The 12,778-nt window shown below is 45.1% G+C and overlaps 1 protein-coding gene and 1 pseudogene across 2 annotated transcripts in view; one reads left to right on the top strand and one right to left on the bottom strand.

Annotated features, from left to right (window-relative positions):
• Prkcb (protein kinase C beta) overlaps window positions 1-12,778 on the bottom strand; it is a 339,260-nt gene that overhangs the window by 236,774 nt on the left and 89,708 nt on the right. The gene's annotated exons all lie outside the window — the stretch shown is intronic.
• Window positions 1,566-3,495, top strand: LOC116104098 (annotated as a pseudogene).

Raw genomic sequence — 12,778 nt, 5'->3', positions numbered from 1 at the left:
CCACCCACCACCACTACTCTAGAGCTTTATGCAGTCCATGTCCAATGCTCAGTACATTTAGCCAAGTCAGTAAACAGTAGGTGCTCAAACTTATTTGTAGAGATTAAGAAGGGATGAAAAAGAAGGAAGGAAGGAGGAAGTTGGGGCACCCCTCTGTAAGGTTCCTGCCCATGAGAAGCTGCTGACATTGAGCCGTTAACCAAACTACCTCCCCCTGATGCTTCACACAGAAGTATGAGGCACTTTGCCCCGGTTAATAGGATCAAGCACTACCGGGCAACTGATTTTACCTGGTTTTCTGGCCAGTCTCTAGGCTTGAGCTCTGAGCTCCTTTCCTCCCCTTGGAGACCCCAGAGACAGTTTTCTTTCTCCTGGCTTTTAATCTCATTGTCTCTCTCCTGCACCACCCCGAACCCCTGCAGATTCGGTGAGAGCATCCTCATTAACTTCATCTTGGTCTCACACCTGGCAACCTCTGCACCAAGGCCAAGTGTTCACTGAATCACAGTCAGGAGAGTGGTTGCTGGAGCTTATCGCTCCCCAGTAAAATCCAACAGGCAAGCCAAAGTCAGGCACAGAGGTAATGAAACTTGTGTAACTGCCAAGTAGTCTTCAGGGACTTTCCCACACCCATGGGTCTCTTACTGTGCGTGGTGTCTAAGAACGTGTGCTTTTGATCTTTTAAAATAATTTTAAATTATTATTTCCTTGTAGGTGTGTACACTGAATATTGTTCTGCCTGCCTCTATGTCTCTGCACCATGTGGTGCCTGGCCCCCTTTGAGGCCAGGGGAGGAGGCTGGCTCTCCTGAACTGGCAGGGAATCAAACCTAGATCCTCTGTAGGTGCAGCAAGTGCTCTTAACCGCTGAGCCATCTCTCCAGCCCCTGTGCTTTTCCTTCTGAGCTTACTGTGGATGACAGCAGTCAAGTTAAGGAGTCAACTGAGATAATCATTCACAGATGAATGGATAAAGCATGTGGTATATACACACAATGCATATACATACCATACAAATGTATGACATTTTCACACATCATTTTCTCTGCTCATATTCTCACACACACAGTGAGAGAGGGACAGACAGACAGAGAGAGACAGAGAGAGGAGAGACCACCACCACCACCACTTCTCTTATTCCTCCTCTACCTCCAGATGGTTCCCTTCCTTTCCCAAATAAAAAAGCCCCTCACTAACTTCATGTCGTTTTTAAAAATCAAGTCTACAAATGTAATGTCATTCTGGGTCTAGCTTATCTGCATTTCTATTCGTTTCCTTGCAAGTGATAGAATTTCATTCATTTTTACCAGCTGAACTAAAATGGATCTTTCCTTCATTAAGTTGTGTTAGTCCGGTATTTTCCCACAGCAACAAGGAGAGCAATTGAGCTGGTGCTGAGGCAGGGTCCCCGTGTCCTGGCCACTGTTCTGCTCTCTATAGCACAGACAGACGTTGGGATTGGAGCTTTACCCTGCATCCCCCAAGCCCCAGTCCTAACTTTATCCCTCAAGCACTCTTGAAGAGCCCACCAGAAATCTGGAGCCTAGGAATGAAGGCAAGTACCGTATGGTCCGCATGGAAGATTTACAACAGAACTTCCGACTGCAGCAACCAGCAAGTCACTCCATCTGCTGGCTTCCCCCAGGGGGCTTGGGAAATAGCCCAGGTTTGCCTTGTAAACATTAGGACTCAAGTTCGATCCTCAGAACCCACATTTTAAAAAGCCAGATATGTTCAGGTGCACTTGCAATACCTGCTCAGAGGAGGCAGAGACCGGTAGATCCCTGGAGCTAGCTGCCCAGCCAGCCTAGCTTAATCAGTGGGTTCCAAGCCAGTGAAAGATCCTGTCTCAAAAAACAAGGTCAAGTTTTAAAAGTAGTGCTGGAGAGATGGCTCAGTGGTTATGAGCACTGACTGTTCTTCTAAAGGGTGAAAGTTAGACTCCCAGCACCCACTTAGCATCTCATAACCCTCTGTGAGACCAACGTATCTGAGACCTTCTCTGAGACTTTCTCTGGCCTCTCTAGGCACCACACACATATGGTGCACACACATATATGCAAGCAAGACAGTCATACACATAAAATAAAAATAGTTTCCAGATGCTGGTGGTGCATGCCTTGAATCCCAGCACTCTCTGTAGGTCCACATTCCACTAGCAGCACCGGGAGCTTGACTGCATTTCCCCAATGCTGCTGCTGGGCTTTGGGGAACCTCAGTGACACTGCTCAGGGATGGGAAGACACAGTCTAAGATGGGAGAAGCCGAAGTTGGGGTTCCCTGACCACCAGTTGCCACTGGGGAACCGTACAGAGAACTCAGGAACAAAGGATTGGGAGTCCACAGGCCTGTGATGAGGACAGGACCGGGGTTGGGGTGGGAGTCTCCCAAACTCCTGGACATCAGACATTGCTGAGTCTTGAGGAGTTGGGAGCGGAGTTGGGGGGCCACAGGCTGAGGGCAGCTAAACTGAGAGGGGTGGGACTCCAACTTAGCTCATCAGTGATTGTCCTTAGAGGTTGTCTGGAGGCACAGATGGGCCTTCTATGGGAGACTTAAGCTGTGGTTTTATAGGCGAAGGCCTTCTCCATGCACCCCAAGGCAGTTCTCCATGAAAGAGACAGTCCTTGGTTCCAAACTATTTATTGGTCATTCATCGTGGAAAATGGATGTATACCAACTTCTCAGGGTGGACCTGAGATTAAATAAATACCTTTTACAGGAAGGAATGTCTAGGAAGGGAAACTTATTGGCTAAGCCCTCAGGCCTCTACGTACCTCATTAGCATGGAGAACTCTGTTTCAGGATATGTGACTGATGACATGGGGAGTATGTCCAGCCTCCTGCTCTAGGAGGGAGCAGGGAGGTGTCTACCATCTCTCAGGTGTGTACCTGGGTCCCAGGGTCTCTGACCTCGCTCTATCTTACCAAGTTTCCTGGCATGGTTCACTGTCCCACAGCACTTGGGAGGCAGAGGCAAGCAGATCTCTGAGTTCCAGGCCAGCCTACACAGTGAGTTCCAGGACAGCCATGGCTACACAGAGAAGTCCTGTCTCAACAAAACAAAACAAAACAAAACAAGCACACAAATAAAACAATATTAACAGAGAACATCACACCTGAAGTGAGCAACAGACAAGATGGAAGCATCTCCATCCTGACCTCCTACACCCTGGGTCCCCTTGACCAGAAGTACAGTTGGGAGCAGCTTCAGGAGCTGGAAGAACACTTCAAGATGGAACCATATCCAGATCTCCAGGCTCGAAAGATCATGGCCACCAGACTCAAACTGAAGGAGGAACAAATTGAGGCTTGGTTCATCCAGTGATCCTTGGAGCGGGAGATGCAACCCCCCTTGGCCAGGCTACAGCAGTCTGCCCGGGATGATGCCTCTCCTTCCCACAAAGCCCGCTGCTGCCAGCCACCCAGCTGGAAGTACAGGCTCATCCCCATCAATCCACCTGAGTCCTCAACCAGTTGTAAGCACAGTTGCTGACCCCCCTTCCCCGTGGGCCCACTCCTACACGTAGCACAAAATGTGCCCCCCCAATGCCCCTTCCCTTTCAGACTCCTGGCTGCACCAAACTCACCAAATGGTGGATGCCTTCCACCAACCTCAGGGTCCATGTTTGAATACCTGGGTGCCAGGACAGATGACATTGGACAGAAATAGTGTGGCCTAGGCTGAGTCTCTACCTAGGGCCTCCACTAGAACCTGCAGGGCCACACCCCACAGGTATCAAGCCAGTTCTTTTAACAGCCTCCCCTCAAAGGTGGCCTATACTTCAGGCTCAATCTGTAGCACAGTATGACACTGACTTCTTCCCTCCTTCCCCAGGGCATGATTACAGACTAACTTGTACTGCCATAACAACCATTTTCCAAGAGATTAACTGTTTAACACTGCTAGCTTTTTTTTCCCCTCTTGTGCCAATGAATATTTTACTGGTTTTTCTTTTTTTGTGTTTGTGTCTGTGTTTGTGTTTTTGGTCTATTGGTGTTTCTAAGGTACCCGCTTGGGGATTTAGATGTGGGAGTGGCTCATTGATAAGATGCAAACGTTTATAAATATAATTGGCTTTAAAAAAAAATTAACAGCATCCCAAGGACTGACACTAGAAGGTGACCTTCGGCCTCCACATGCATAGACACATACACATAACCTACATAAACATGAACACACACACACATATGCACACACATGAATTTGAACCTAAAGAAAGGACATTACATGGCACAAGGTGGAAGCTAACCCACAGAAAGACCAAAATTAAAATTAAAAAGCATGAAATGGAGAGGAAGCTAACAAGGCCTTAGAGGGCACAGCAGAAGGCTGCCCCAGGGAACCAGACTAGAACAACAACCTTGCTTCTTGAGAAGAACACCCATGGATCTCCCAGGGAGAGGCAGCAGAAAGTTCTAGCAGTAGGACACTAATCTCATCCTCTTGCTACAGGATTGTGGTCACTGAAGCAGTGGCAAGGCTCTGGGAGCTCATTAGAAATGCAAACTCCCTATCTGGCTCCTGCCCAAACTGAAGAATCAGGGCCTGCATCTTAACCAGACTCGTGGGTTAATCAACTCTTGACAAAGGTTGCCCTAATCCATTAATCACTTCTGATATCAAGAACAACTCCAGAAGAAAAAATCAGGCTGATTAGAACCAGCATTCAGATCTACCATGTGTCAGGGACTGTGGGCCATATATAAATTTTGTAGGTGGTCCTGGGGACTAAGCCCAGAAATTTGTGCATGGCCAGCCAGAGTTCCACCACTGAGCTATAACCCAGCCTTCTTTACACTTGTAATTTTAAAACAGGCTCACTGGCTGGCTAGCTTTGAATTCATTGTATAGCCCAGGCAGGTCTTGAACTCACTATCGTCCTAACTCAGTCTTTTGAATAGCTGGGATTACAAGCTTGTATCACAAGTCTGGCTTTGTTTTATTTGATTCATACATTAGCTATTTTTACATTGCTGTGACCACAATACCGGACAGAAACAGTGTAAGAGAGAAGATTTTGTAACATAATTATATTTCTTAAGATTGTGATTATGTCATTTCCCCCCCCTCTTTCCTCCTCCAGACCCTCCCACTTAACTCCCCCATCAAATTCTCTCTCAAGTTTGTGAGTCTTTTCTTTAATTATTGTTACCTACAGTGTGTGTGTGTGCACACACATGTGTGTTCCTTAAATACATAAATACAACCTTCACAGTCTATATGTTACTTGTATGTATGTTTTCAGGGTGGGTCATTTAATAGAACCAATCAATGAGCTCTTCCCTAACGAAGACTTTCCCCGGCTTTCAGCATTCCTTGGCTGCCTATCGGTCTCTGTGTAGGTTTGAGGTCTTCTGTGCTATTGTGTCTACTGCTGTAGTCTTTGTTCAGTTCTTGTTGATGCAGCCACAGCTTCATGGCATGGCTCCTGATAGGCAAGGCTTCTGACATCCCAGGAGATTTACACTGATTCCCAGTTTCAGAAGGTTCACCATGGTGGGGAAGGCATGGTCCAGCACCAGGACCATATGGCAGAGGTGCTAAGTGACCACCGGGCATTCTGGAAATGAAAGTTCAGGAGCTACAGAACTTCCATGTTTAGAGGGTCCATGCATCTATAGATCAAGATGGAAAGGAGGAAACATGTAGGCCAGAGCAGTCTTTGGCTCAATGGTAAAAAAAAGCAAAACCAACATCTTTATGCATTGCTGGCCAGTGGTCTACTTCTGCTGTGCAAGAGCTCTCACTGTGGTCAATTTCCTATGATGTCACTGAGCATGCAGTAGAAAAGAGATATAAACAATTGGTTGATAGCCTGGCTCTCATCCATTACTGGAAAATGTTTGCTTCTGTTCCCTGAACATCTTCATGTACACAACACCATCCGTTCACATTCTTCTGCAGCAACTCCACGACTCAGGGCTTATTTTCCTATATAGGGCAATAGGCTCAGAGAGGTCAACAAAGCACCCACTACCAAATGAAAACCAGCAGCAGAGGGGACTAGAAGGCCCGCTGCTTCCTTCCCTTCGTGTCTTTGCTGGGCTGTTCAGTGCCAAGGGTTGAGTTTCGTGGAACTTCTGACTATTAGACTAAGGAGGGTGGAGAAGGTGAGAGGAGGGTTTCATGCATGAGGTAACTTTATTTAAGAAATAATGTAAAGAGTCATTCAAAGAACATGGGGTGGGCCACCCCCTGAGCATAATCGTGAACGGTAGATTACATCACACCATTTACCTCAGTTTCCTTCTCTGTGAAACGGGACCGGATACTGTACTCGGAAGAGCTATCTGGTTAAGAAAACTGTTATTGCTGGAACCTGCAATGTCCTTCACTGATGCATTTTCAATGATTTTTTTTTCTAGCTAGCGGTACTGTCTGGAGAAGTTGTAGCCGCTTCAGGAGGTAGGGCCCAGCAGACAGAAGCAGGTCAGGAGGACTGAAGGTGACATCCAGCCTCACTTCCTGTCTGTGGTAATGTCCTCCCATCCTGATCTGCAGATCAGTTGACCTTCCAGACACGACTCTTTGTAGCTTCTGGTCGGCTACCTCCCAGGAGTCAAAAGGGCAGCCAGCACTCCTGCCCACCCCAAACAAGTTAAAATCGCAAGCAGAACACACTGAACATCAGAGCGCACAACAGCCTCCCATCCTTCCTTCCCAGAGCACTGCAGGTGTCTGGCCACCTGTCATCCATCACTTCAGAAGAAAAGGGGTTTCGCAGATGAGATAAATGAGCGAAGGAAATTAATAAGTCCCAGAAGTAACAGGAGAAGGGTCATGTGCTTCGCTTCTGAGTCATCCCCCAGCTACAGCAAATTATCTCCTGACAGAAAGATAACCTTCTCCTCGCCTCACCCACACTCATCACTCACCATGAAAGCCCAAGTCTTGCATGTTCTTACTGCTTTCATCACTGGTATGCTCTGGGGTGGGGAGGAGGTTGGAGGGGCTCGGGACTTTGGTCTTTGAAGTAAGTGTGTGTATATCCCACATTTCTCAGGCCCTTGTCTGGTTTGCCATGTCTCTGTGTCCAGAGTCCCATCTCTGCCCCTACATTTCGTCATGCTCCTTGGTCTCCCTCCTACTTATTCTCCTCAGTAGATCCCTCTCTGCCCTCCTGTCCCTTCCCTTCTGGAGCTCATCAGTTATCCTGCACTCAGTCTCCTCCCCATCTGTCCTTCACTTTCTTCTCTCATTGCTTCTCAGCTTGAAATAGCAAGAAGTGAAGAGAAAGACAAATCAGATGTTCCTTAAAATGCCAATAAGAAGTCAGCCAGTTCACGTAAATTCTGTGAACCAGCTTTTGGGGGATTAACCTGGAGCCTGGGAACACGTGTGTGGATGATGAAGGAAAATTACCCAATTCCTAGACCTGTCTCGGACTGCCACAGTCTGCACCCAAAGGCAGGTGACAACAGGAAGGGACCTAGATTCATGAGAGCATGCTCCCTGGAGCCCACCTGCATAGTGAAGCCCTGCCAAGAGGAACTGTTGGCAAAACAGATCCATCTGAGGTCATCGTGCCCATAGGTGGACTTGGGCTCCAGGGCCACACCAGCCTTGACTTTCCCAGCATGGCCAGGATGCCCTAACACTTGACTCTGATGACTCAAGCATTTGTCATTCCAACTCCCCCTCAGCAGGATGAATAAAAATCTAAAGATTTAACTTTAAAAAAAAAAAAAGTTTAACAAGTTAATTTTCTAAATTTAAAATGTTTCAGAAAGAAACACAACCTACATAAGGATAATTTTAAGCTATATTAAAGCTTGAAAATGACATCATGAAATTCTAATTATATAGACTCTGAGGCAATAGAGTCAAGCAACCTTCCTGGGTACAGTATACAGGTTTCACACTGTGAGGACGCCATGCTGCTCTCCCATCTTGCAGGGATCCTGAAAGTCTCCTCAGACAATTTGAAAAAGAAGTGACTTCTGTAAGCCCGTGTTAGGGCTCTTTAGTTTTGGTGTTATCTCTAAATGTTTTTTCATCCTAAGATGGTCTCCAAGAACATCAATGCAAAGTCCAATACAAGTCTGCAAAGCCATACAGAGAAGCTGAGGACAATCTGGCAGTAATGTCTTTATGTGTGGTCTTTTCCCCTCTGTATTGTTACAAAGTTGTGGGGTAGGAGGCAGGAAGAGTGCACTTACCCTATTAGCAGATCCTAGAACATCACCCAGGAAACTAACACACAGGAAATTTACAATAAATATCAGGTTCAATGACATTCATGGTATGGATGAGGATGAAGATATAGAAGCTGGGGACCATGAGGAGGAAGCACCACATCCCAGCTACTGACAGTGCCTGTGTTTGTTATTTCACGCAGGAGAACAGCAAGTGAGAAACATTTAAATCATTCACTGGTTCAATACTTTTTCCCATGAGCTGCGTTGCCTGTTTCTGACAAGACATCCTTCACATGTAAAGATGCATCGCTTATGTAAGAGCCATTAATAAACAGAATTTGTGTGCTTGTCTCACATGTTTAAATACATTCACACCTGTATAATCTTCCCAACAGCATGGTAAGGTAGAGGAGATCATTTTTCTCATTTCATAGCTAAGAGCAGCCTGAAGTGTCAGAGAGGGTAGCTAAGTTTCCCCCACAAGGTCAAAGGGTGGTAGAGTATGGATTTGAAGACAAGCACTTCAGACACCTGTATCCATAGGACTTGTCACTCGCAATAACCTCTCCTCCTCCTTCGCTCAGCTCCTTTCTCCCTGATCATGTCTGCCTCACTGCCTCGTTCTCAAATTTCCCTGGGTATTTTGAGGGGAGAAGAGAACAAGGTGAAAGCACTGCTCCAAGAAATAATCACTGTGAAATGTTTCTTTCTACCAGTCTCAGAAACCAACAGCAGCAGAACCAGACTAGGGATGCAAGCAAATACGCCTCAGACTCTGGGATCCACGGCTGGTTTCCACAGGGGGATTGAAGGCTAGGCTTCTTGATGTTTTCAAAGAGAAAGACAGATTAGCCAACGGAGGCAGGCAGCAAAGACTTGAACTTCATTAACTTTTAATGAGCTGCTGTTGAAATGCTCTCTTTTACAGAGAATAAAGTCATAGCGAATACCCCAGGTTCTCGGAAGTCTGATTACCCTCAATATGAAGGCAATCAAATGACGTACTAAGAAGTACCTGTCTGGTTGCACAAAACAAGACGAACATGGAATTTGAGTCTAAATGAGGTTAATGGTTTTTTTTTTCCTGGTCCTTCCTTTTTTATATTTTATGCGTTTTTATGAATGACATGCATGTCTATAATCCATGTGTGCCTGGGAGGCACAATAAATGCTAATGCAGACTTATGGAGGCCAGAGGGCAATCTCAATCTCTTTACCTTCCAACATGGCTAAGGCAGGGTATCTTGCCACTCCCAGCTAACTCGTTCACAGGCTTCTGGGAATTTTTCCCATTATTGCCTCCCATCTATCTCACTGCAGACAGGCCAGGACTGCAAACATGGGCTACCACTCTGACAGAGCAACTGCTTTATCCACAGAACTATCTCCCCCAGCCCTTTACTGCCTCTTTGTTGTCCATGAAACCATCCCTCAAGCCTCAACCCTCCAAACTCCAGAGTCACATGCCCACAGAAGGAACGTACCATTCACTGGTGAACATCCAACCCCACACAAACACCTCTTCCCTGGAATCATTGTGCCCAGCCCTGCCTGACACCCTGCTATGCTGCTCTGATGGCATTTGGAATCTGGAACTGAGTATGACTTAAAAAACGAAATCACTTCCTGTTCCAGAGACAGCTACTATTCAAGTTTGCCGTGCTCCCTGCTGGAGCAGAGGGCTCCAGCCCTCTTCTCTGGCTTCCCGCCAAGCCCGCAGAGGCGGGAAACAGAGCTGGTGGGCAGAGAGGTGGCAGCTGGAGACCAAAGGGATTATTTTTCCATTATGTCATGCATTAGCTAAGGCTGATCGCTAAGAAAGTTATTGATTTGGGTGGATATGTTTTGTTACCAGCCCACTTACCTAATTCTCTCGCTAATTCTCTACTCCTATAGCTTTCCCATTGACTCCTCTGGCATTTCTAAAAAAAAATAATAATAACATAATCCATGCATAATGTTAATTTGGTATTCTTCTTCCAAATGTGTAATTACCATTTGTGACTGTTTCTTCTCTGTCATTGACTGAGAAATCCACAACGACAACAGTGCTCAGAGCAATCGTCTTTCTTGTTTATTCTTAATGTTAATGGGAGTTGCTTCAATGCTATAACACTAAGTAGAGTTTTGACTATGGGTGGCCGTGGACAGTCCCCATCCTGCTGGCAACATATCTTCTTATGCTTTCTCTGTTTTCACTAGTAATGAATACTGAGGCTTTAACAAGTGAGATTTGAACACTCATGGAAATGATCACTTTTTCCCTTTGTCATATTGATTGCTTTTATGAATAGAATTTTTAACAATAGCCAAGAAGAATTTCTAGGACAAACGTCCCTCACCCCAATGACATTGGGTTTTTTGTTGAAATTTTTGTTGTTTTTTAATATCCTGGAAGATTCAATTTGACAAGATTTTATCTAGGATTTTTTTTCCCTGTGGGTTTGTAAATGAGATTAAATTGTGGCTTTGTTTTTTGTTTGGGTGTTTTGTTATTTTCCCCATCTTTTGTTGGCTGTTTATGCCTGCGTAATGTTTGATCAGAGAAAGAAAGAATTAAGTTGTCTTCTTTTTCTGTGACCCCCCCCCCCCCATGTGTCTGTCTGTCTAAGGGTGGTATGTCTGTTTGTCTATAACTCTGTCTTTCTCTGTGTATGTGTATGTCGGTCTAAGGGTTTTCTCTCTCTCTCTCTCTCTCTCTCTCTCTCTCTCTCTCTGTCTCTGTGTGTGTGTGTGTGTGTGTGTGTGTTTGTGTGTGTGTGTGTCTATCTAAAGGTAGTATGTGTATCAGTCTGTTTCTCTTTCTCTCTGTGTGTGTGTGTATGTGTGTGTCTGTTTAAGGGTGATATGTGTATCAGTCTGTGTGTGTGTGTGTGGGTGTGTGTCTGTCTGTCTGTCTAAGAGTGGTATGGGTGGGCAGAGGAGGGGCACATGAGTGTGAGCAGTGTGCCTACAGGTATGTGTCCAATGTGCTCAATGCATGTAGGCCAAAGGCTGACACAGCTCTTCCTCAGTCAGTAAGTTTAGGACTTTCTATGTGGCTGGAATGGGTCCTTTCATCTCCACCTTCCCAGTGTAGGGCTTACAAATGCAGGCTGCTCAGGCCCACATTTCGTGGGGTGTTGGGGAATCTATGGTCCTCTGCTCAGGGAGAGGACAGCTTCTTCCCTTACTGATCTAGACCAGGGAGCAGAGCACTACAGCCTACATACAGTCCAACCACTTCTTTTTTGAAATAAATTTTTGGTGCACCCATGCCCACTTTATGAACTATAAACAGCTGCATCTATGGTGCAAGGCCTGCTCCAGAATGGCCACAAACCTAAAACGTTTACTCCCTGTCCTGTGCGAAACCATTTGCTCACCTAAACATCTAAACAAACTCTTTATGATGATGATCTCAGAATTTCAATTATACTATTTTAGAATTAATACAAAGAGTTGAATACCAACAGCTACTGTCTTATATCTATGAAGGACCTAGCTACTGTCTGAGATCTGTGAGGGGTCCAGGTAGCTTCCCTGTGACTTCTGTGAGGGACCCAGTCCTGGCCTATGTTCTTTACATACAAGATCTCACTGAATCCCTACAACTAATGAATTATTGTCCCCATTTTATAGCAGAAAAAATTGAGGCTGAGAATAAATAACTTACTTAAAGTCAACAGAAAATAGTGGAAAATTACAAGATAAAGCCAAAAGTTCCTGTTCAAAGGCCCCTTCAGTAGCATGCCTTACTCCCACAGAGCTTAATCCTGTGTGTATATGACCTTCCTCATCCCTAACTGATACATTGTGTGTGTGTGTGTGTGTGTGTGTGTGTGTGTGTGTTGTTTTCCATTATATGTAGCCACTGTGTGTATGTTTTCTGACTTTTGTTTGTTTTGAATTCTCAACACTCTGTTACACATTATAAGGCTTTATTTCATCAAAATATAAGATACTTTTTATTCTAGTGCTATCCTTCAGTTATGCATTATTTCTGCTTGTCTGGGTTTTCTCTTGGGAGTTTTGTTTATCTCTTTACCTCTTGAGTGAACTTACTAATTAACATATAATCACTTTTGGTTGGTTGACTTTTTAAAAAACCTTTACCACTGTAGCACAGAATCAGTTTCCAGGAGCTTCCCAATGATAACAATGAAAACAGTAGGTAGTTTCCAGGGACCCTCGCCCGCCCTTAACAACACACCAACCCCCCTTGAGTTCCATCACCTCCTCATTCTTGACAGTCATTAGTCTGTTGTCCATTTATACAAATTTCAAGAATGTCGCATACACATAGCACCTGGGGTTGGTGTTCTTCATTCAGGATAACTCTCTAGAGATTCACTCTGGTGTCTGGTTGCATCTGTAGTTGAACCCTTTTCATTACCAAGTAATGGTGTGTGGTACAGACAAAGAACAGCTTAAAGGGAATTTGAGATGTTTCCAGTTTGAAGATATTATGAATACATTATTACGTATGTTTGTGTAGTAGGTTTTGTGTGACCATGACTTTTTTTTTCAAAGATTTATTTATTATTATAAATAAGTACACTGTAGCTGTCTTCAGACACATCAGAAGGTGGCACCAGATCTCATTACGGATGGTTGTGAGCCACCATGTGGTTGCTGGGATTTGAACTCAGGACCTT

This window comes from Mastomys coucha, unplaced genomic scaffold, assembly GCF_008632895.1.
Source record: "Mastomys coucha isolate ucsf_1 unplaced genomic scaffold, UCSF_Mcou_1 pScaffold21, whole genome shotgun sequence".
In the NCBI taxonomy this organism is placed as follows: domain Eukaryota; kingdom Metazoa; phylum Chordata; class Mammalia; order Rodentia; family Muridae; genus Mastomys; species Mastomys coucha.
Note: the sequence above shows the minus strand (reverse complement) of the source record. Positions and strands in the feature narration are given on the sequence as shown.